Source organism: Trichoplusia ni, chromosome 15 (genome assembly GCF_003590095.1).
Source record: "Trichoplusia ni isolate ovarian cell line Hi5 chromosome 15, tn1, whole genome shotgun sequence".
Taxonomy (NCBI): domain Eukaryota; kingdom Metazoa; phylum Arthropoda; class Insecta; order Lepidoptera; family Noctuidae; genus Trichoplusia; species Trichoplusia ni.
The window spans coordinates 9054427-9077165 of NC_039492.1; the positions used below are offsets into that span (position 1 = coordinate 9054427).

Below are 22739 nucleotides of genomic sequence, written 5' to 3' on the forward strand. Positions count from 1 at the left end.
TAGAATAGATAAACGTGTTTCTATTAATAAACAATGTAGAGTGTTAGCGTTTATTGACAATGTTCACGTGGCCGTTTCATCTTATCATGAGCATCCCCTCGGCAACGGTTGCGGGTCAAAATAAAAGCTTGTCGCGCAGCTGAGGCGGGGGCGCGGGCGGCGCAGGGCGGCAGGCGGCTGCGAGCGGCCGGCGCCCGCCCAGTCGCGGCACTGCCTGCCGACCGCGCGCACCCCGCGCCCCGCCGCGAACACACGATCAATAACCGTGATAACCTACACTAAAACTCCTAAAAAACCTGCCACGCATCGGGAGCAGGTGCTCGGCACTCGCCAGCCGCAGTCGCCGCCTTCACGTGGGTACCGCGCTCCGGAACGCCGACAGCTTTGTCAACACCATAAAACATGGCCACCTTCGAAAACACATGATCGCCAACCCGTTTACTAAAACGTGAGCTATTCTTGTTCGGCTTGCAGCAGACAGTTCGTATGTAGCTCCTGTTACCTATGTACTCGTGTTTTAGTGTTACGTAAATAGTACGCGGCTGCCGTTTGAAGATCGATAAGTTATTAAATCTTTTATGAAACGATTTGATTGCCGCCTCCGATTGTAGCGTTCCTTTCATGACTACAGAAAACGTTATTATCGACATTTCCATATCAATGTCTTATTGTCCCCTTTGTGTCGTAATTGGTAGCGACTAATTGGCTTTCACGTGTGAATTCGTCGTCAGTCAGATGGCTGCGAACGTCTATTGTATAATTGCCAAAAACGCGAAGCTGCCAGGATACAGCTCTCATTATATAACGCTATCCTTGTTGTGACGTAAGTGTTGTGGACAGGTGAGCTCCAAATCTTATTCATTCATTTGTTAGAAGCTGAAGTATTTGAAGACCCCGATTTAAAACCTATACTATTAATTCCGGTACCGATAATCTTGTCAAAAAATGTCTTAATAAAATATTTACGTAAAATAAAACCCATACGTTTTGTTTAGGAGGTCTAAAAAGTCATACATTCAAGTGAGTTATGTAAGGGTGATATATTTATTTGTTGTTAAGCTAGGGCCATACGCGCGCGTCTTTAGTCGGACGCCTAAGGCATCTTTAACGGGGGTGGCAGGTATAGTCAATGTCAATAAGGTTCAAGCCAAACACTATTCACAATTTCGGAGGATACATTAATATTACGAAGGTTAGCACCTAGTGTGGACTGCTCCTTACGTGCCAAGTATAAACTCTTATAGAGCAGAAAATAAATGTTAGTCCTCTTTTGAGATATTATTTATCTAGCAATTATCTATTTGTCAACTAGAGTCAGTAATGTAACGCTTAAAAGTGCCTGAGAAACGCCCTATTTGAAATAAAAACTTTTGATTCTTATTTTGATCTCAGAAAAACTCTAAAAAGCCAAGTTTAACTCTTGCATACTAAGTATCATAAGCGAATTGATTTGAAGCCTAAACGTTTAACCAAATTGAGTCAAGCATCCAGTTTATTTAATTAAAACTTAGTTACGGTTTAGATTGGAGACGAATGCTAATGGTCGAAGAAATCAATTCATATTTCGCTTGCTATCCACTAATTCACATATGTTCTTACATAACAAGTTAAACTTATAAGTGCTACTTATAGTAGTATACATATATTTTTTCTAATACAGAGTTTGACATCAACGCCTTTCGTCAAGGTCGTGGGTATGACTTAAAAAGCCTGTAGCTAAGTTCAAAGTGTTTTCATTTTAAATTAACATAACAAAGATTGAAGCCTGTATTTGGGTCATGGGTTCGAAGCTAGCTAAAAGTGTTCATCGATTTTACGCATACTTAGGTACAAAAACTTCCAGAGCCAGACTTTGTTAGGTAATCTTTCTGAAAAACTGGTTTTAGTACCAACACACAAATCTCTATCATTAAATAAATGTCTTTTAGAGATCGAATCCGTGACCTTCCTCTAACAATGGACCGCAAATCCCGTCTTGAAATACATTAAAATGAACCTTATTGTTATGGCATAAAGACGCTTTTAAGGTCGATATTGCCACACATGTGTGGTATACTGTATTTACCCTTTACGTGGAAAGGATATTAAAAAGAATGGTGGTCAAGATAATGGCATTGTCAGCATGTATCTACCATGACAGATATCAGGGCATCGAAGGCTGCGTTTAAATCTTCATTTTACTTAGTATCTTTTATATACATAATTATATTAGAAAAATCTAAATATTTTACAGTAGCAGTATTTTTGTCTCTATTTTTCAACACGAAATGAAAGAGATAGCATGATTCTTATCGACGACTCAATTTTGAACGACGTTTCAGTAGGTAATCGTCCATTCGCCTTTTCCATTTTGACTTCGTTAATTATATTGTTTGTTCCATTGATTGATTTATGATATGTTTTAGTTAATCTGATGTTTTGATAGCGGACAAAACAATTGTTATTTTTCAAAATATATAACCTTTTTTAGGTCAAGCGATTGTATTTATTGGCGAAGTAATCAAACTTTTGGAAACTTCAAGTTAACACTAATGGGTTTTCTGATCCAAAACAAACTGGAAATTATAAAACGGTTTTGTTTTCCCGACGCAAGGCAAAAGCAAATATCTCTAAAATAACTTCTTTAATGCTAATGCTGTTGATGTTGAGCTATTGCGTCTAAACAACTCAGCTGATCTAGACAAGTTTTAATACACAGTTAGCTTCAATTCAGTGTTAGAACAATTTAGCTGCATTTCTAGACTGCATTATTTGGCTGTTGAGGTAAAGCCGTGAAACTTTCTGTTATTTTTTTTTCATTAATGTTTTTAATGTACAGTTTTGTTAACTTGTAGCCGTCTTTAATTTTATAAAAGGGGTTTTCTCGGGCGTATTTATCGTGATCGCCCGACCAGTTTCGGATACAACCGAAGTTTTTTGTTATGAGCTAACGCGGCAGCGGGTTCGTCAGTCTAAGAGACCACTGCAATTGATACTGCCATATAAAAATGATAGAGTGCAGTAATGACCTCCATTTATACGTGGCAAATATCACGAAGAGCATGTGAAATGTAAATCATTAGAACAAAGCAGCACTCTGTTTAATTACGTGTATTTCGAATTCTGACCTAATGGTAGAACAATGTTTCAATGTTAAGTAAATATTGTAGAGGTTTGGTACAAGGAGGTTCTATTCACATTTCTATTTAACCCTTTTACTGATACTGGTTAACATTAAATAATGTTCTTCATTTAAGATTAGTACCAATTATCCCCATTTTTTGATCGCTAGTTTCGGGGAATTCTATAGATTCTATAGAATATTAAAAAAAGCTGTTAGTGTATAATTATATAGTACTGCAGGTTTTTGTAATTGATAAGGTGATATATAACACTGAAAGTAACAAAATTTATTGAAATCCATTAATTACCAATCACAATGAAAAAACACAAAACCCATAAAACGGATAATATACTTCGTTTAATTGTTAATCGATATGCTGGCAAAACACATTAATAAAAACTATGAATTTTATTTCACATTCTCAACTTCTCATTTTTAAAAATCCATACATTTCTTTAACATTTTTTAAATGACTCTCACCCTTAGACATTTACTCCGTGTGTCGCGAGGAGTTTCACAAACATTGAAGCTACATACACCAAAACCTAGACACCCAAACATGGGACTTATTTTCATCGGCACTTGGTCCCCTTGAAGCCAAAGATTATAAGACAACATTATTTCTTTATAGAAACTATCGTAAGACTAATTCATTATTAAATGATGCAACGATTCACACGTATTTATCGGGAGTGCCCGAATAGCTTTCTTAGACGTCAGCTCATGATTAAGGACTTCGGTTGGGTCCGAAACTAGTCGGTCACTCCCGATAAATACGCGTGAGTATACCGTTGCGTTATTTAATAATAAGACAACGCTGTTCCGCAGTCTTACAACCTGCTTACAAGCGGCAACTAATGGAACAGATGGCTCAGTTCCTAGATTGTAAGAGACAGTAAACTCGAAATAGTTAGTTATTTACAGTTTATTACACATCCCAGAGCCAAGACGAATGTTAACGTTTACTTTAAAGACCTAGGTTTGTTGATATACTTAGTTAGTTATTGGAAAGAGATTCCGAATTATCATGGACCATTAGAATAATATAATAATAGAATTTGAATTAAATAGTTTAATGGTTGCATTGACTGTACCTAAATAAATATAAAAAGAAATATAATCGTATCGATATCGTTAAATACTCACTGACGTTGAATTTTATGTTCATGTAAAAAGTGTTTTGTCAATGTCTTTTAATTCTCTCATTTTCTCAAACGTACTTTATCTTTATGTCGCCCGGTGTTTCACAAACATTCAAGACAACCCAGACTCGAAACAAGTCACTTGTGGAGGTATTGACTAGGATTCATCTGTCTGATCATTTTATCGCGACAAAACCTTGTTTTATCGTCATTTCATACCGTTCTAATAAACTCTACAAAACAACCTCACAGCCCGTATAGCGAACAGAACTTCAAAATCAATTTCCTGTCGAATCACATCCAATTCCAGTGTTTTTCATTCAGCTAGGACCATGTCTGTGAAAAGTTTTAACTAATTCTAACTATAGTGATAATCACTCCAAAGTTATCAGTATAAAGATTACTGCAACTATAACGTTGATCGTGCGCTGCGCCAATTCACTGTATCATCTACACTATGTTGTAGTTATGGAAAAGAGACGCCGCTCTTCCTAATGTAGAGCACTGACTCGCTCGCACATGCACGGTGTTACTTAAGGATGTGGTACTTAGTACTAGGGTTGTCACTACTGCAGACTGCAGTGTCAGACGTCTGGCTAAGGGCATTGCTCTGTCATATCTTATACCACACCCAGTTCAGAATATAAAATACTGAAACAAGACTTGCATTTTAATTTTGTGAAAGCGAAGTTTTCATGTTTTATTTTAAATTTTATGAATGTTGAGAAAATCTATTCTAAGCATACTGTTTTGCGCGGCTTTCTTTTCAAATTGAATGTGAATAGGTATAATGTGATTGACAAACGAATAAATACATTTTAAGTAATTAATACATTATAATCACGTAATAAATAAATGACTTCATCAATCCTAATTAGTATACAAAATTTGCATGATTTAAATAATCAAAACTATACGTGTGACCGAGGTTTAGCGTGACATCAAGTTCACGTAATTGTAATGATATTAAAAATTTATTTACTTTTAGCATTACAATAGATTAAAAATAAATTTGACATTGAAAAAGCCCTCATTTGAGACACTAAAGTTAAACTACTTTGCAGTATTCGGGGACGCTTTTAGTAGCTTCTGTCACTCTTGAAAGCGTTTTACTTGCAACCTCTTTAGCTCAATAACCACTTTGCTGTAAACACGTACATTTGACAGCAAGTACAATAAAATGGTTATTAAAAAGTTTATGTATATTGTACAGGTCACTTGTCTCGGGTAGCTAAGACTTTATGCACCCGTTTCACAGTAACTATGTAACCACAGTTCATCGGGTGTAGTGTCGCGACTCTTTTTAAGGTTGGACTGTGCAATTGTGGAAGCGTGATAGCGTTCTGCAGCAGGTATAGTGCCGTCTTTTTCTTATTACTTAGGAGGTGATGTGGTGAAAAGAGAGAGATGTTATTCTAACAACTTTGGTGAGGTGGAGCCAATTAGTTTCAGATCCAACCAGCGTCTAAAATCATATCTCGTGCCTCCGTCGACCAACTAGATCTTGCTCAATGCTCAATGTTCAATCACAGTAAAAAACAGCACTTGGTCAATCCTTCACTACCGTATTACATTTGATTTGATGATAGGATCCTGTTTTGTAAGCCAATGGTATTGCTTACATTTACCCAGCAGTACAAAGACTACATAAAATAAAACTAAATGAATCTTTTATGCAAGGTCTAAAAAGCTCTGCACCGTTCAAAAACTACTAGAAAAGAACAGACCTAATATACGTAGGATGAGATAACTCGCCCACTTAATGTCTTACTTTATATTTCCATTTAATTTCTTTTTATAGATTAAAGTAGCAAGCCTTTGTTTATATGAAAAAGATTAGATCTACAATTCGCCTTTTAGATTGTGAGCAAACGAAGCTAGCAAAAGCTTTTAATAAATACTGGTGGTACCTATTATGAAAGAGTTAAAAATGCAGCTTATGAAACTAATGGTATATTTTATTTTAAGAAGGCTCTGTATGTCTTGTTTTGCTCTGATTCTCGTTCCACTTTATTCTTGGTTTATGAGAGGATTGGGTTTCCTGTCTAATTGACTGACTCCTCGGATAGCCAAGTGGTAAACGTCACCACGCAAAACCTACTGCGCGCCACGGGTGGCGTGTTCGTTCCCGCGTAACACTGAATTTGTGTGATCCACGAAGCTCGTTCTTCGTATGGGTGTTTTTGTGGAAATGACGTCGTCATCGTTTGTTAGACCTGACATACAAGGATTAAATTTTTAAGTGCTGGACAGGAATTATTAAAAAATAAACCTCCAAGCCTGCAAAAGTAGGAAACAAAATGAAACATCGGGAAAAACTTTGTTTTTAAAGATAGAATTGAATACATACATACATACACGACTACTGAACACATAAAACCACAACACACAGAAATAAATACATTATTCATCTGTTTATTGTCTCATGTCCCTTTCATGTAATTTATTGGCAAGGTAACCGAAGAAACTTCTTTACGAGGTCCAAAGAAAAATATTAACGTCACGTAGAAAAAACCTTTGCATTATCCCCGTTGCATAATAATACAACCACAAATAAGTCCCAAAATGGAATTACATTAACATCAAAGGAACTGTAGTTTTTGAGACAGATCTCTGTGGGTTTTTGGCATTATAACTTTAATATAGAGCCTAGATATATATAGGAACGTCTATAGTGCCCAGATAATGTTAGATCGTATAAGCGTAGACATTACTGTAACGTATTAAATGTGGAAAACGGACTACTTGAAATAAAAAAAAATGACTTTGATTGTGATTTTGATTATTAAAAATAATAACACGCGAATGATGTTGACAAATGACTGGTTCAGTTCAAAACATTTTGGTATTTTGATCAACATTAGCGATGGGAGAAAACTAATTTACCTACAAGCCATAATCCCTTAGTAGATTGATGGGAAAGCCTTTACAAAATAATTATTATTTCATACATAAATTAATAAGCTCTCCTTCAACGCCACGTTCTTAATCATAATGTTATGAGAATTTTCACTACCCATCATGAATGTTATAATAAAGTAATATAAAATGCGATGGCGTAAGATAGCACGTTTATTCTACTCTTACTTTATTAAAGTTTTATGAAAGAGATTCTTTTGCATTTTAATAAAAATATTTCGTATATTAAAAGTTTCGCGCCTTAAGGGATTTAATCTATCTATCTAATTTTATGTCTCGAGGGAATCCGAAAACATTAAAGAAACATGCACATTTCGCCTCAGAATATATGTACACTTGTCCTACGCTGGGATCGAACCTGCGAAACGTCGTGCACAGTAGGTTTGGCGTGGTCACCTCAACCACTTGGCTATTCCGTGCCGTCTAATTTACACTACGTTTAATCAGAACCTGTTTTGATCCTTAATCAAATAAATAACTTATTATTATTACATACAAATATTACTAGTATAGACAAAGTAATGTATTTTTTAACAGAAATAATCTACGCAGACATATTCAAAAGCGTTAACCATAATGCACTAAATGTATGGAGAAGACATGAAGTTTTAACTCAAATGTCATCTGAATATGTGACAGTTTTTGCAGTACAAATGTAAATTGTCTAGAGAATAGAGCATCTATTCTGATAACATAAGGTTCATTTTCGCTATTCCTCATTCCCTGGCGCGGCTAACCGCACAAAACTTACTCGTACTTGGCTATTATGTAATGACGTGAGTCGATACAATACCCTGTGGTGTTGTTAATCCGATGCAGTATTGTTCATCGAGCGTATCAACCGTAACAGATAATGATTATGGAAACTGCATAGATAACACACAATTATAACCAATGTGGCACAGATTAAAACTGCCTTTCCACTAGGGATGTGCGAGATATGTTCTTATACTTATAAAAACGCTTTATAAAAATAATTTTCATTTATTGATTTCTCGTTTCGCATCCTTGATGAACACACAGCCTTGTCATATCTTACGTCGTAGAGATTATTATCTAATGATTCGTGGGATTCCGCATGCTATAACATTGAAAAGTTGTGCAAGTGCAATTTAGCTAGTTTATGAAATTCAAACATATTAGCTCCAAATTCAAGAGTATGTTTATTTTTTGGCGTCTCCCTACCTATCTAACCTATGTTGAATGAAAACCTCTTGAAAACAAGTCTAAAAATGAAACGCAAAATCATAAAAAATAACCGCAACTTTATTTTATTGCAATTGCTTATCATGATCAATAATATTACTTTAGATCCTCTAAAGTAAGGCAAGTAAGGCAAGGCAATAAAACTACAACAATGCTTAAACAAACCAGCCAGCATTAAATGCATAATTCTCAACTATTCTTTTTGCGATCTACAACAAACAAATAAACAGAGCGAGTTTTTATTCTCTTTTATTTCATATTTCTAATGTACATTAAATGAAAGTAGGAATGCAATATTCTTTTCTCTTGCGTGTAATAAGTATGGCATTATGGAATTACACACTAACAATGCTATCAAATACAGAAACTACAGCTGTTTCGACGGAAAATTTGGATTTATAATTGTGTAATTCTGTTATTGGAAAAACGTTCTTATTGTATGTACCTAACGTTGTTTGTTGTTATAATACAAATTATAGCGTTTTTTGAAATAATACGGTCAAATGAGCGGTTTAGATTCTTTCTATGTTTATTTTTTATTAAAAAAAATCGAAATAAGTACTTAAACTGTTATTGTTAAAGATATTTTGCTAAAGATAATTCAGTAAATAGAATAAGCATTTGTCTATTAACTTTCTTAAAGCAGATAGATTTGTTGTTATTTATTTAATAACGGTATACTCACTCGTATTTATCGAGATTGTCCGTCTAGTTTCGAACCCGACCTGATCGTCTTAAAACAAGTAGAATTAGAAAGTTATCGTTTAAATAACTTGGAAAAAGAAAGACTCCACAATTGTATTAGAAGACGTAAAGTGGAAACACAAGTAGGTACTAAAGTACAGTCATTAAAGCAATCTGCTTTTAGATTTCGGTCTAATCATGTGTCGGTCTGGAGACATTAAAGTAAAAGCGCCATCTTAACTTTAATATCTCCGCAAGGACGCTTCTTACCTACGAGACTATTTGTTACAAGAACTAGCTTAATATTTAATTTGATATAATTTTAATATCGCATTTGTAAACCGTTCTTTATTAGTGTCAAAATTTGGTTTCGTTGTCACGCTACAAGCCTCTCTCCTAAACTTTCAAGAGTGGGGTTTTTTTTCAGATAAGGCCAAATATTTATAGCAATTTTTACTGTTTTAATAACATCGGGGAGTTTTCAATCAAACAAATTCTTTACAGTTCAATGTTTACGGATTTGAACGCAGGATCGTTTTACCATTAACAAAATAAAAATGAAATGGTAACTGTATTCAATTAATTGTGAGATAGAGTGCTTTTACTGGCAAGGTTTTACTTTATTTTGTTGGGAAATAATATACAGAGCGTTTTTAGCGTGATCCGTAAAAGAAAAAAACGTAAGAAACCAACGCAGTCGATCTTTTCAAAGATGTAGTAGGCCACGTACAAGCTACAAACAGTAAACGGTACAGGTAAGTACCGTAAGGAAACCAGCACATCTAAGAAATATTCAAGTGTGTTTATTACCATGATAGAGGCCTTTTCTCGGATTGGTAATCTTCAAAGGACTCCTTGCGTATTGGACTAAATCCCACCCATGTTCCTTCTTTTGCCCTTCATGTACCGAGGCCACGGTAAAACTCTCGGACAGTCCCACTGCCTCGGCAGGACAACGGTTCAAATCAAATCATCATCCATACAATTACAAAAATGTACACTCAATGATGTTGAAGGTGGTTGTTTCGTATGATCATACGAATTCAAAATTACGCACCAATAAATAATAATATCAAGGAGCAGATGTTTCCTCACGCTCTTAAATCTTAAGAGAATAAAATTCCCTTTTTATTGAGATCACGTTTTACGAGAGCTTTAACCACGGCACATAGAAATGTATAGAGAAGTGGAACTTGACCTACGCGTACGTGTCAAAGTTAGTAGGAAACGATCAACTTTAACAAATAATTGACACACTTAAAAGGAATTACATCTCATACCTAATCCTAAAGTACGTTCTTTTCCCACCCTCGACATTTCGTGTCAATACTGAACAACGAGGCATTATTATATGCTTATTTGACAAACTACAAAGGGCCAATAGAAAGAGAAAATCAATATATAAATACAATAACCCAGTACCCATTACATTCAGTACAGGGCGGAACATTCACTCTCAATACAACGAAATTTCCAATTATTGTGTTGGCAAAATGCTTAGGAGAATAAGAATAGTATGAAATTGTATCAAAGCTTTGTTTCAATTTTATCAAATTTCCATTCATTTCGTCAATTGTTAATAGGGGTATTTTGATCCTGGCTCCTGTGCTACGTCAGTGTAGTGCCTCTTCCCTCTACTTTCTTCTGTTCTGTCGTTTCCACGTTGAGTGTCGATGTCGCGACTGACGTGTTTCATCGTTGAAAAGGAAACCATTAATTTAAATAAGGCTTTTTACGTAACTTTACTTAGTTGTTATACTAACTTACTTTTCAACTTTACAATTCCTGTTTGACCTTTAAAGTTTGTGTAACGAATAGTTAATTTGTATTAATTTGTTTCCGTTTGCAGTTTTTTTTGGTCTTCCTGACATCTCGTAATGGACTCGATTTCGTGATTTTTTTTTTAAGATAGATGGGTTCATGTGTAATATCTGTATCACTCAATGTTTGATTAATATAATTTTGTCAGAAACGAAAAATTATGAGAGAATTGTTATTTTTGGAAGTTACATTTCTCTGTTTGAGTTTTTTAAATCAACAATATTTGGTAAAATGTTTCATAACCTAAAACTCCACAACGCCATCTTGTGTCAAACAAAACAAAGCTTGTATTATAATTACTAGACAACTGATAAGCATGCTTTTACTTACTTTCAAATACTCCTACTATCTAGAAATAATTACAACCATGCTTTGATCTTTGTATCTGCTTTTAACAAGCAAAAAACATTAAATTAAATTTCTTTAATTTTTACCCTCTGGAAAAATTTTTAGTTCACATAGCTTGATCATCTAAAATAAGCTCAAAGTCACAATCCTATTCAGTTTAATAAAAGGATAGTAGTGCAACCTGTTACATAACAAGCAGCAAAATTAATTACATTTCACACCAAGGGATCGGCTTTCATTAATTAATTTTCTATTTTCTCCTCAGTATAACGCGGAGGATTTTCCTCTTGCACTGTAAAGCGACGCTTGGTTCATTTTTCCTGAAGATAGTTGTCATATCTTATTTCTTATCTCGGTATATAAAAACGTAAGAGGATTAGATTTCTGACTTAGGATACTGAGTCCGTTGCGGTCCTTTGCGGTCTTTTGTACTGTCGGCAACGGAAAATGGGTTAACACAATTGTTTTAAAAGCGATGATATTTTGCTATAACGTGGTTTGTTTTCTCGATAGGAAATCATTAAAGGATTCCTAACGATTTGGGTTTAGCGGAAGGGGCTATCTGACGTTTAATGACTAAAACCCACCCATGATTCTTCCTTTGCCTTTTGCGTACTGGGGCAATGAGCCTTTCTAACAATCCCGCTGGCACGGCAGGTATCAGCCGTAATGTGTAAGTATACTAAGCAGTAGGGGGGCCTTTAGCCTTTAGCTTAGTATACTTAAAAATATTTTAAATACACCAATACCTAAATATCACCGACAACATTAAATTAAATATTTGCACTATGTTGGAACAATTTTTGCCAGTGACTGTACCTTTTACCCAAAGATAATCTCTAAAGTAAACCTTAACTTTAGTCACGGCTTAAAGATTACACCTTAAGTCGTTGTTAATTTAATGAAGTTCCATGACGTTCGTTCTTCTGTTTATAATATTTGTTTATTGGAAAAGGTATTAAGACATGTATTCTAGTTTACATTTTATTTTCTGGAAGGGCTAGGAGCTATTAATTAGATTAGGTTATAATATGATACATAATACGTAGATTCCCTTGCTTTCCAATTCTATTATTTTGTCAAAAAGTTCCAGCATTTTTTTTAAAACCTTTGTCGCACTATTTTGTTTAGTGCTTGTGTCGCGAGATGGTATCACAAACATTCAAGTTGCAGACACAAGGTAAGGTTTGTTAACAGCTTGAATATTACCACGTTTTTTTTTAACATTCACCTGACTCTTAAAGAGAGTTTGAACAAAAAATAACTCGCATAAACACAAGATAATGTTGTAATCATACATGACACCCATTATAGATGTTGTCATGATTAATAGTTTCATTCGAAAAAACAATTTAATTAGTTTCAACGACAATAAGCGGTACCTTCGAATATTTATGAGAAACCACACATCTATACTCTATACTAATATATAAAGCTGAAGAATTTGTTTGTTTGTTTGAACGCGCTAATCTCAGAAACTCCTGGTCTAAATTGAAAAATTCTTTTTGTGTTGAATAGACCATTCATCCAGGAAGGTTTTAGGCTATAAACCATCACGCTGTGACTAATAGGAGCGAAGATACAATGGAAAATGTGAAAAAACAGGGCAGGTATAAATCATAACTTATATCTTTTACCCACGGGGACGAAGTCGCGGGCAACAGCTAGTAAATAAATAAATCGACTTTGTACAATTTCTGTGGGAAGTGAAACACGTGACAAACGTTCAGTGTTCGGAAAACAAAAAAAACAAATGGAAAATATTATAAAGTTAAAAAGCTTTTCAAGGGTTGAGCGCCAGAAGTATTTTGAACGTACAAACACGCTACGAATGTCGTACCTCTACAGGGTGGTTGTCGATTTTAATAAAAAAATATGTAATCTTGATAAACACTTTATGTTATCCGTCCTAACCTATTACTAAACCTCCGTATTCCGTCAATTTATCTGATTATGAGTGGATTGTATCTCAGAAATGTTATGAGCTGTGTCCAAACTCTCATTGAGTGTATACTTCTGTTATTGTTTTAATAACAAATACACTTTATTACGTACACTAGCTGTTGCCCGCGACTTCGTCTGCGTGGTTAGAAGATATAAGTTATGACTTTTTCTTCGCTCCTATTGGTCGCAGCGTGATGATATATAGCCTAAAACCTCTCTCGATGAATGGTCTATTCAACACAAAAATATTTTTTCAATTTGAACCAGTAGTTCCTAAGATTAGCGCGTTCAAACAAACAAACAAATAAACTCTTCAGCTTTATATATTAGTATAAGTATATTAGTATATAGATGCCAACGATATCTTCGCTACGTTTCATCGATTTTAAATTTCTCGCGCGGAGATTTTAATATTACGATAACTCATTACCTATTCACTTTTTTGGTGTAGTGTAAAAGGCAATTTTGTTCTATATTACATGTATAATATATCTAACTTATTTATTTGGATAAGGATTAATACTGTATTGTTAAAAATAGGTTCGTGAATAACCCATAATTTTACTGTATTAAGAAAACACATAAAAATGGTTATTGTGGGTTATCCTTGGAAGATAGACATATACCACCGCGGACTTTTTTGTAGATTTATTAAAGAGGTACAAACCTGCCATACATAGTTTTGTTGTAACTCAAAAGATTTTGGCAGCGTTCTCGAGGAAAGCTCTCGAATGGCTTAATTTTTTCCGACATGTTTAACTAATATCGTTGTAATATTGTCAGTTTACACAAAACCTAAACTTATTATACATTAAAACCTTCCTCAAGAATTGCTCTATCTATTGTTGAAAACCGCATCAAAATCCGTTGCGTAGTTTTAAAGATTTAAGCGTTCATAGGGACATACAACATGATGACAGAAAAAGCGAGTTTGTTTTATACTATGTAGTGATGATGCACATGTCTTTATCATAAATTTAAAAGATGATACTTTGTGGGGCCTTGAAGCGCTTCTTCTTCAGTCCAGCAATTGCCAAACCATGTTGAATTTATTTATCCGACCTCAAAAACCATTTTACTATAAATAAAGACGCTTGCTTGACTTAACCTTAAAATCAAATCAAAATAGAAGTATTTATTGAAGTTAAGAAACAAAGTAGCACGTTCTGAGAGTCACATAGATCGTAAAAAGACCGCACCTCGTATCTATCCGACATCGTTTTCTGTACGATATAATACGCCTAAGTACTAGCTACAAAAACGGCTAATTCCTTAGCTTAAACCTTCGCTTACATCTCAAGTTAAAAATGCAACGTTTAAATCTGTCCCGTTATAAGTTGTGCCAGGCACTATTTGAATGTAAGATAAGAATTTGCATTCTGATCCACGTTAACAGAACGAGTTGGAATCTGATTATGGTTAGTACGTAATGCAAAAGTTTCGAGTTATGGGACTTTCATTAAACTTGTCTCTACAGATGAATGTGGGGCGACCAACCAGATGATTACTTAAGGGCTTATGATCTCTCATATTTTTTTGTTTGTTGCTTGTTTTGTCGGCAAATGGTTTGATAGACATCTGAGGGCCAACCCGTCCAACGTAGTCCGTAGTGCGGCATTAATTTTCTATAACTACTATCAATAATCTTACTTAAGAGGTGGTGGTAGGTTTTAACTTCTACATATAAAAAAACAAGAACCTTCAGAAAAAAAAAAACAAATATATTCCAATAAACTTCGTAAAAATAACAGACAGATATTAATCTAACAGCATAAAAACATTCTGAAATCATTTTAATCTGCTATTGACAACCTGTCGTTGCCACTTACATAGTATTCTTACCTACATAGTTATCAATGAGGTTTATATGCAAGACACAATTAAGAATATGAAATAGTCCTATCACATGACATGTAGTCTATTTACCTACATGATCAACAAATATACATGACTAATGCGAAGCTTCGAACATTACTGAAAAAGCAATAAAGGTCGGCAGTACATAAAACTACAACTTAATGGGATTGCCGACATAAAAGTTAGAAAATTGGTTTCAAATCGATTGTGGTTTGCATACGTTATGACTAAGTCAAATCGCGTATAGGTATATACCTATACTAGCTGTTGCCCGCGACTTCGTCCGTGTGGTTAGAAGATATAAGTTAGGAATTTTTGAACGGAAGCCCTCGAAAAAAAATAATTTTCCACATTTTCCATTGTGTCTTCGCTCCTATAAGTCGCAGCGTAAGGATAATACAGCCTTAAACCTTCCTCGATGAATTGTCTATTCAACACAAAACTAATAATTTTTCAGCTTTATATATTAGTATAGAAGTATAGATATATTTTAATACACTGTAATCTTGATACCAGAAGGCCTTCCACTACCTCTTAATTAAGGTAATATTAAACTACAACTTTACAAGTTGATCGATCACAGGTTAAGCTACACCTGATACGGTCCGTCTGTGGATGTTTAACTGTCTGTCAAAACGAGTTCCTCCTGTTTTCGGAAGGTTAAATTGTGGGTTTTGTTGTGGTTAAATTGTTATTTACATATCTTTGATAGACGTTACAGCTAGTCAAAAATAAAGGGTTACCGTGTAGCCTTGGTAACTGGTTGAGGAGTAATGCCATATTAAACATTGTTACTTACCTGCATCCAGTTAGACTGGAAGCCGACCCCAAGATATTTGGAAAAGGCTAGGATGACATAACTCACGCTTTCACCACTCCAACAGTATCACTATAAGATATAGCGTTAGTCAGTTTTACCTACCAGCCACTGCTAAAAGCACTATCGTCAGAAAAACTACTGTTTAAGGCGCTCAAACTTTTTCAGAATAACTCTTAATTTATTCCAGCGAAAAGCACTCAAAATAGATGAACATAAAATGACCTTTACAAGGAATATAAATAAATAAAAATACGAGGAAATTTTCAAACGAAAATACATTTTAAACTTACAGCAGAAAACTTATTTTGCTGCAATCCGTTGCGCTTCTATTTTCTCGTATTGCTATTGAACGGAAGCTGGGATATAAACTCTATTACAGCAACTATTCCTATAAAAAGCTTCTAAAATGCTTCTGTTTTTATCAAAGTATCAAAATCACTTTATATTCTGTCCTTCAACGATTACTGCACTTAAAATAGCAAATCTAAAAATGCGAAACAATAAAACCTATTTGTCCTAAAAACCATAGTTTTAGATTAACTTGAACCTTGTTTGATCATTCAGCTGGTTCGTCAAACATTGTGTTATAATAGTAAACTCTATCGCAATCCGCGATCCTCGATCAAAATCAATGATCGAGATTCATGGTTGGTTCATTCATGTACTTGGATTCATGTTTTTGAGGCATTTTTTTGTGTAACAGATTTTTGTTCTACTGTTTGGTTTTTATATGACCTTCCAACTGGCTAATGTTAAAGCTTGCTCTAACGTCTTTCCCCTTGACAATAACGCCTGAGATAAAAAGATTGCAACCGCACATGTAAGCGGCAAACTGCTGTTGTTTTCTCGTTTGAAGTTAGAAGTGGGTTTTGCATATAATTTTGTTCCTAGAAAACATATTCTGTAAGCATTTTTGCATGTATTTTGAATAGTCTGGGCTGTTGGCAAACTAGTTCGTATGAGTGTCTACTTCGTTAATAATGAATGTAAATTGTGTAGTATACTTCGTTGATAAAATTTGCACTAATTTTATAAAAAAGTCTTTGAAAAATAACAACTAAGTAACTCAATCAACTAAGGTGTAGTTTACTAATTTATTTTATAAAAAGACATCGGAAAAATAACTAATTATTTAACTTATCAATGAAGGTGTAGTGATAATGAATGTGAGCCTAGTTATTCAAGGAGCCTAGTTCTTCTATTTATTTTTCTAGTTATCAGTAACTAAATTATGCAAAGAATGCCCATTAATTGTTGGCCATTAAAGTAGTTTTTCTTTTCTTAACAAATTGTTACAAAGAGCAATCCAAACCAGTTTATTTGTTAAGAAAATAAAATTATATGTGTTGTTCTGAAAAGTGAAGGAATTTTCAAAACGGTACTTAATAAATTGGATTTATGATATGGTTTAAAGAGAAAAGTAGCGACGGTTGTTTGAAGGCCTCATAGTGACCTTATAGTGACATTCTTAAAAGGTTAGGTGATTAGCACACGCGACTAAACAATAAAAACGAAAGGACTATGTAGAAAAAATTACCCTACTGACAAAATATCTACGAGCATGTCAAATCGTAGCCCGTAGCGGTTGTAGCAATCCTGTAGCCCGTAGAAGGAAAACATCGATCTTGTATTGAAATAAAAAGAAATGTTCTACGTTGCGTAGCGTAGGCTTCCATATTAATATTGAAAATGCGAAACAGTTCAGCCTGTTTATTAAACTTTAAAGGAGTTTGCCAACTACACCGTTCCATACCATGACCGTGCTATGAACGTGTTAGGCAAAAAAATATTCTCTATATTAAAAAGGCGACGATGCTGGTCGGAAACGGCACGGGCTAGTGGGCATGGTCGCATACTTTTTAATACAGAGAATATTTTTTGCCGGACACGTTCATAGCACGGTCATGGTATGGAACGGTTTAGTGAGCAGTCGCCTTAACTATAAAAGTAATTTTGTAAAAAAAAAATAAGTAGCCTATATTGTAATTAAGGATAAGGAGTACTGAAACGTGACATTAATTTTCCTTCGTTTGACCGAAGCCATGAAAGATTTACGAATAAAAGTACGAATATTTGTTTAGGAACCGACTTAACTACAAGTGATGGAAAGTTTGAGGAAGCTCGTGTAATTAATGGGCCACGAAAATAATGTAAACTTAGGTGAAGCGAAACGTGACGACGAATGACGTAACATTATGTTTAATACACTCATGTCGTAGTTTTGGAAACTATTCGACTTCAAACTTAATATAATTAACATTTATGAAGGCATATATTCTGTATTTGGTGGAATTAGAGTTGAACATGGAGTACGTTTAATTTTGATACTATTTTTTTTAGAAATTTAAATATTATGTAGAGACGCAACTTCTTGTTCTCTTTTTTGTTCCGTTTTTTGGGCTAGATAGACATGCGTGTGCTCTCATGTATAGATTTTGGTAGAATAAGTCAGATCTACATTGGAGCTAGAATCATATTTTGGGTATTTTATTGCAGGTATTTACAAAAAAACATTGAAACGTATGTACCTACTAAAATAACAACACCATTAAATTTAATTATAGTCTCAATTTTCAGACCAAACCGTCCCACATGTTATCTGCAAAGGCTTCCCTCCTTACCCTTTAAACCACTCGAATATGTCCAACATAATACACTACTATTATTATTTTTCTATTTGCCTCAGGATATTTATTACTAAATCCTCCCTTTCCCCATAAAACACTAACACATATTCGTGACGTCACCGTCCACGTGTTAATACGAAGCGTTTATAATTGTGTCCCGTTGACCTAGTTAATATTATCTCGTGGCTCGTAAAATCTGCTTATTAAATGACTGGGAATAAGTTACCCGTGTTTATATACCAGTACTTAAATATTATTATTAATAATAGATAATAGATATAAATGCACAGGAATACTGGCAAATATTAAAAAGGTTGAAACAGAAATCGGTCATGTTTTAAATAACGCTACTGTTTGAAATTGTTTCATTTCGGTATTTGGAGTAAAAGTGATTTTCAATATAAGAATTAAGTTAATATTGTTTTATCAACGTTTCAGAGGAATAAATTCGCCTTTTTCATAAATATATAAATAAAAAATAGTGTTTTATATTTTGTCTGTATAATTATGCGCTCTTAATTACGATACTTGTATGTTGGCAACTAAAGTTCGAAGGTTTAAATTTAATCTTGTATTTAGTTAGTAAAAAGTAGTTAGAGCATTGCAGTATCTCTGCGCATTTCATTCCACGAACTAGAGATTCAGTTGGCACTAAGCCGCAAATATGTTACCCAACTTAACAATCAAGTTTACCGAAAGTTAAGGCCACAATTCTTATAAAGAGGTCTATGGAATAATTAAGTTTTAGCGACAAAAACATATATATAACCGTCTTCACATAAAACCCACAAAGCCAAACTTTATATTTTTTATAGGACAAAATCACAGCTATTTCCCGTTAAATGAAAAGTACCAACAAAATCGGTTTATCAAGTCTGAAGTATTGAGGATACAACTATGAAAAAAAAAAACGAATTGAGAAACCGACCGATACCCAGGGCCGGATTAACCATCTCAGGGCCCCTAGGCACAGTTCCTTTCGGGCCCCCGATTTTCATACAACAGCAACGCAATTTTGGATTTTTTACAATCCCCGTCTTTTTTTTTCATTTTTTAATCGGGACTGCTGTGTCCCTGGTCATCGTGGGCCCCTAGGCACTGGCCTAAAGTGCCTTATGGATAATACGGAACTGCCGAAACCGACTTTAAAAAGCAGGACATTAATACCCAAATAGATGTTTCGTATACATATTTAGGTGAAAGAGCTAGCTAGAGTATGACACGTGTAAAAGAAAATCGAACTCTATTTTCAAAGACACAAAAGAAAATACTGATTGAATAAACTCATTTGAACAATGATTGGTTTATCTAAATGTAGTTGTCGGTCCACTGGCATAAATGAACAACGGACCTTTCATTTCACACACGGCTGCCGCTGCACTGCCCTTGAACCACACCATACTGTGCCATGTCAGCTGTTTTCATTTTTAATACGTTCCTTGTTTGAAACAAGGCCTTTGTGACTAGAAAGAACTTTAACACGCAAATGTTTAGCGCCGTTATAAATATCATTGTTGATACCTATAGGAACTTTTTTGTTATTTTTTTAATCGTGTAAGCGCTCCATTTCGCCTTACGAGAGAGAGTTACCCTTTCAGTAAAATTAATTTTATAGGCACGAGTACACTGGCCTATTCATTTGCCACGAAATGAATTTTGTTTTTTTACCGTCCCCACGCAAAAAGGTTGTTTGAAAATGACCGTTATGTAAGTGTCGGTCTTTGGCACTAAGGTGCTGCAACGAATGAAACGATCCGATTTTGTTATTACCTCAGATATTCCACATTTAAACCAGTTAAATAATTTTACAAGATACGGAGCGGAAAAGGGAAGTGAGTTGAGTTATAGTTTATAGAAGGTAGTAACCATCGTCGAGTTTTTAGTTAACTATCCGATTGTTAAGAAACAATGCTACCCATCTTTGTTATTTTATCCCTGCCACTTAAAGTACCGAGATATCAAGTCGTAAAAGTCTCCGTGCTTCAAAACTTGGGTCTAACTGATATTATTTACAGTCAATTCATAATAAATAAAGCTCCTTTCTCAGTAATATGATGTATCGTAAAGATAAGAGGTTTAACTGAAACAAAATACTGTAGAATTTTATGATTCGGCTCAGACGTTATTTGTTTCGGGAGCTAAAATAGTCTAATAAAAGAATAAGAACATTAGATTGTATTAGAGAATCATTTTGGGAGAAAAATTGTCTTTCCATTTACATTCGAAATGTTTTAGGAGATTTGCTGAAAATCTACAGTTCTTAAATACATTTCTAAGAATGAATTTTGTTAAGCAAAAGGTTATAATACGAATAATACAACATTATAACCTTAAATATAAGTATGCATGTAGTTTTATAGTCATAATTTTTAAGTTGGACAAACTCACGTTTATAACATGTCATGGAAGAAAATTGTATGTTATTTACATAGACAAAATTGCCCGTTACGTGACTAAACCTTAGAATTTCAAATGGTATAATTTCGTCGGTCGCTTGAACTGTCTTTATTTACGTTATAAATATATATTCTACAACTCTCACACAACGCCATCTAGTCTCAAACTAAACGAAGCTTGTATTATGTATGCTTAATAACTGATTTCTAAATACAAAAATCTATACTAATATATAAAGCTGAAGAGTTTTTTTGTTTGAACGCGCTAATCTCAGGAACTACTGGTTCAAATTATTTTTTTTTGTTGAATAGACCATTCATCGAGGCAGGTTTTAGGCTATATATCATCACGCTGCGACTAATAGGAGCGAAGATACAAGGGAAAATGTGGAAAAAACAGGGCAGATATAAATCATAACTGATATGTTCTAACCACGCAGACGAAGTCACGGGCAACAGCTAGTATTTTATATAAATTACACTCAGATACACAATTAATGATCGTTACATTAACATTAACGTTTGTCGTGGTCGGGAACCGAACATATGAACTCCGGTATAGCAGTCAAGGCCTCTAACCACTAGACCAACAGGCCAGCCAAGTGAAGTCTCCAGCTGTTCAACTAGATATACTTACATAACATATAGTTCGTATATGTACCTGCCAATGTCGGCGAGTTCAAGGGCAATGCAGTAGTAGACATGCGACAATTTGAAAAAACCTCACATCTGTGTTACTTTGACACGAGGCTCTTTCGAGAATATCCGAAAATTTTACATGAGAAATATCGATGAATGGAAAAAAAATGATATTGCTCGGACACGAAATGACATTCCGGAAAAATGGCAGAAAAATCAGGCTTTGCAATTCAAAATCTTCGACACTTTTTGTGTCAAATCAAACATTCGTCAGAAAATCGCTGTTCATTCTTGAAATGAAAATTTTTGTTCGCAACCGGATCGATTTTGCTGCACATTGTGAGTAAAATTTAGCATTAGAACCTCGTATTCGCAATCCAAACGCTCTGTACGTGTAAATGTCTTTATTCAAAAGAAAAGGGAACCAAAGTGAAATTCTTGTTTTCTTGAGCGTCTGGTAAACGGTTATGGTAATTGGTAACGCTTGTAATTCGCTACGTTTGGAGAACCAATTCATTTGCTTAGTTGTTTCACACCACTTGGCTCTCGAACAACTAACCCAAAACGAACAAACGTTTCGCTTTATCATAATTACGTAACAACTGAACTATTTCAGAAGTTATGTACTGTTATTTGGTTACAAAAACAGCATTAAAAGTGTTGTTCATAGTGCATGTGATTGGTATGCCTGTATTGCGACACAAGGATTAAATTCCTTACTGCGGGAGTCGATCTTTTGAGAACTTTTTTGATAGAACTTATTTCGAAAAAAAAAACATCACCATTAACCGGTTCTTATCCCAATAACTTTGTTTGGGGATCTTCTTCCATACCTTTCCATCTGACGTCATCTTACAAGAAACACTGTTTACAGTTATATCGTCTTTTACAGAATCCATCTATCGTTTCTTCGGTCGTCCCTCATCGAAATATAAACAATAAAATTTTACTCCTTCAAAAGACTGAGGGTGTAAGGATAGTCGGGCAATAAGTCATACAGACTTATCCACTAGCAATAAGCCTTGTTATAAGATATTGACACAACTGGGGCAAGTGTACAAGGAGTGGGCAGCCGTCAGTTTCCTAAGGGTTATAAATTTGAGTAGATGGTGCGTCCAAGCGTACGGGTGCGGCATCGCGGTCAAGGGAGCCAGAACAAAAGTTACACGAACTAAACGCATCGATTTCAAGACTATTATTAGGTATTTGTTTGTAACTCTTTTGAGGTTAATT

General features: G+C 34.7%; 1 protein-coding gene across 4 annotated transcripts in view; it reads left to right on the forward strand.

Annotated features, from left to right (window-relative positions):
- The first annotated feature begins 200 nt into the window (after positions 1–200).
- Positions 201–22739, forward strand: part of LOC113501175 (sodium/hydrogen exchanger 3) — a 51021-nt gene continuing 28482 nt past the window's right edge. For 2 of the 4 annotated variants that reach the window (XM_026882239.1, XM_026882238.1), the window contains exon 1: positions 219–484. The gene's annotated coding sequence lies outside the window, so the exon portion shown is untranslated. Of the gene's footprint in view, positions 485–22739 lie in introns of all 4 variants that reach the window. The other 2 variants (XM_026882237.1, XM_026882235.1) reach the window with 2 other exon arrangements.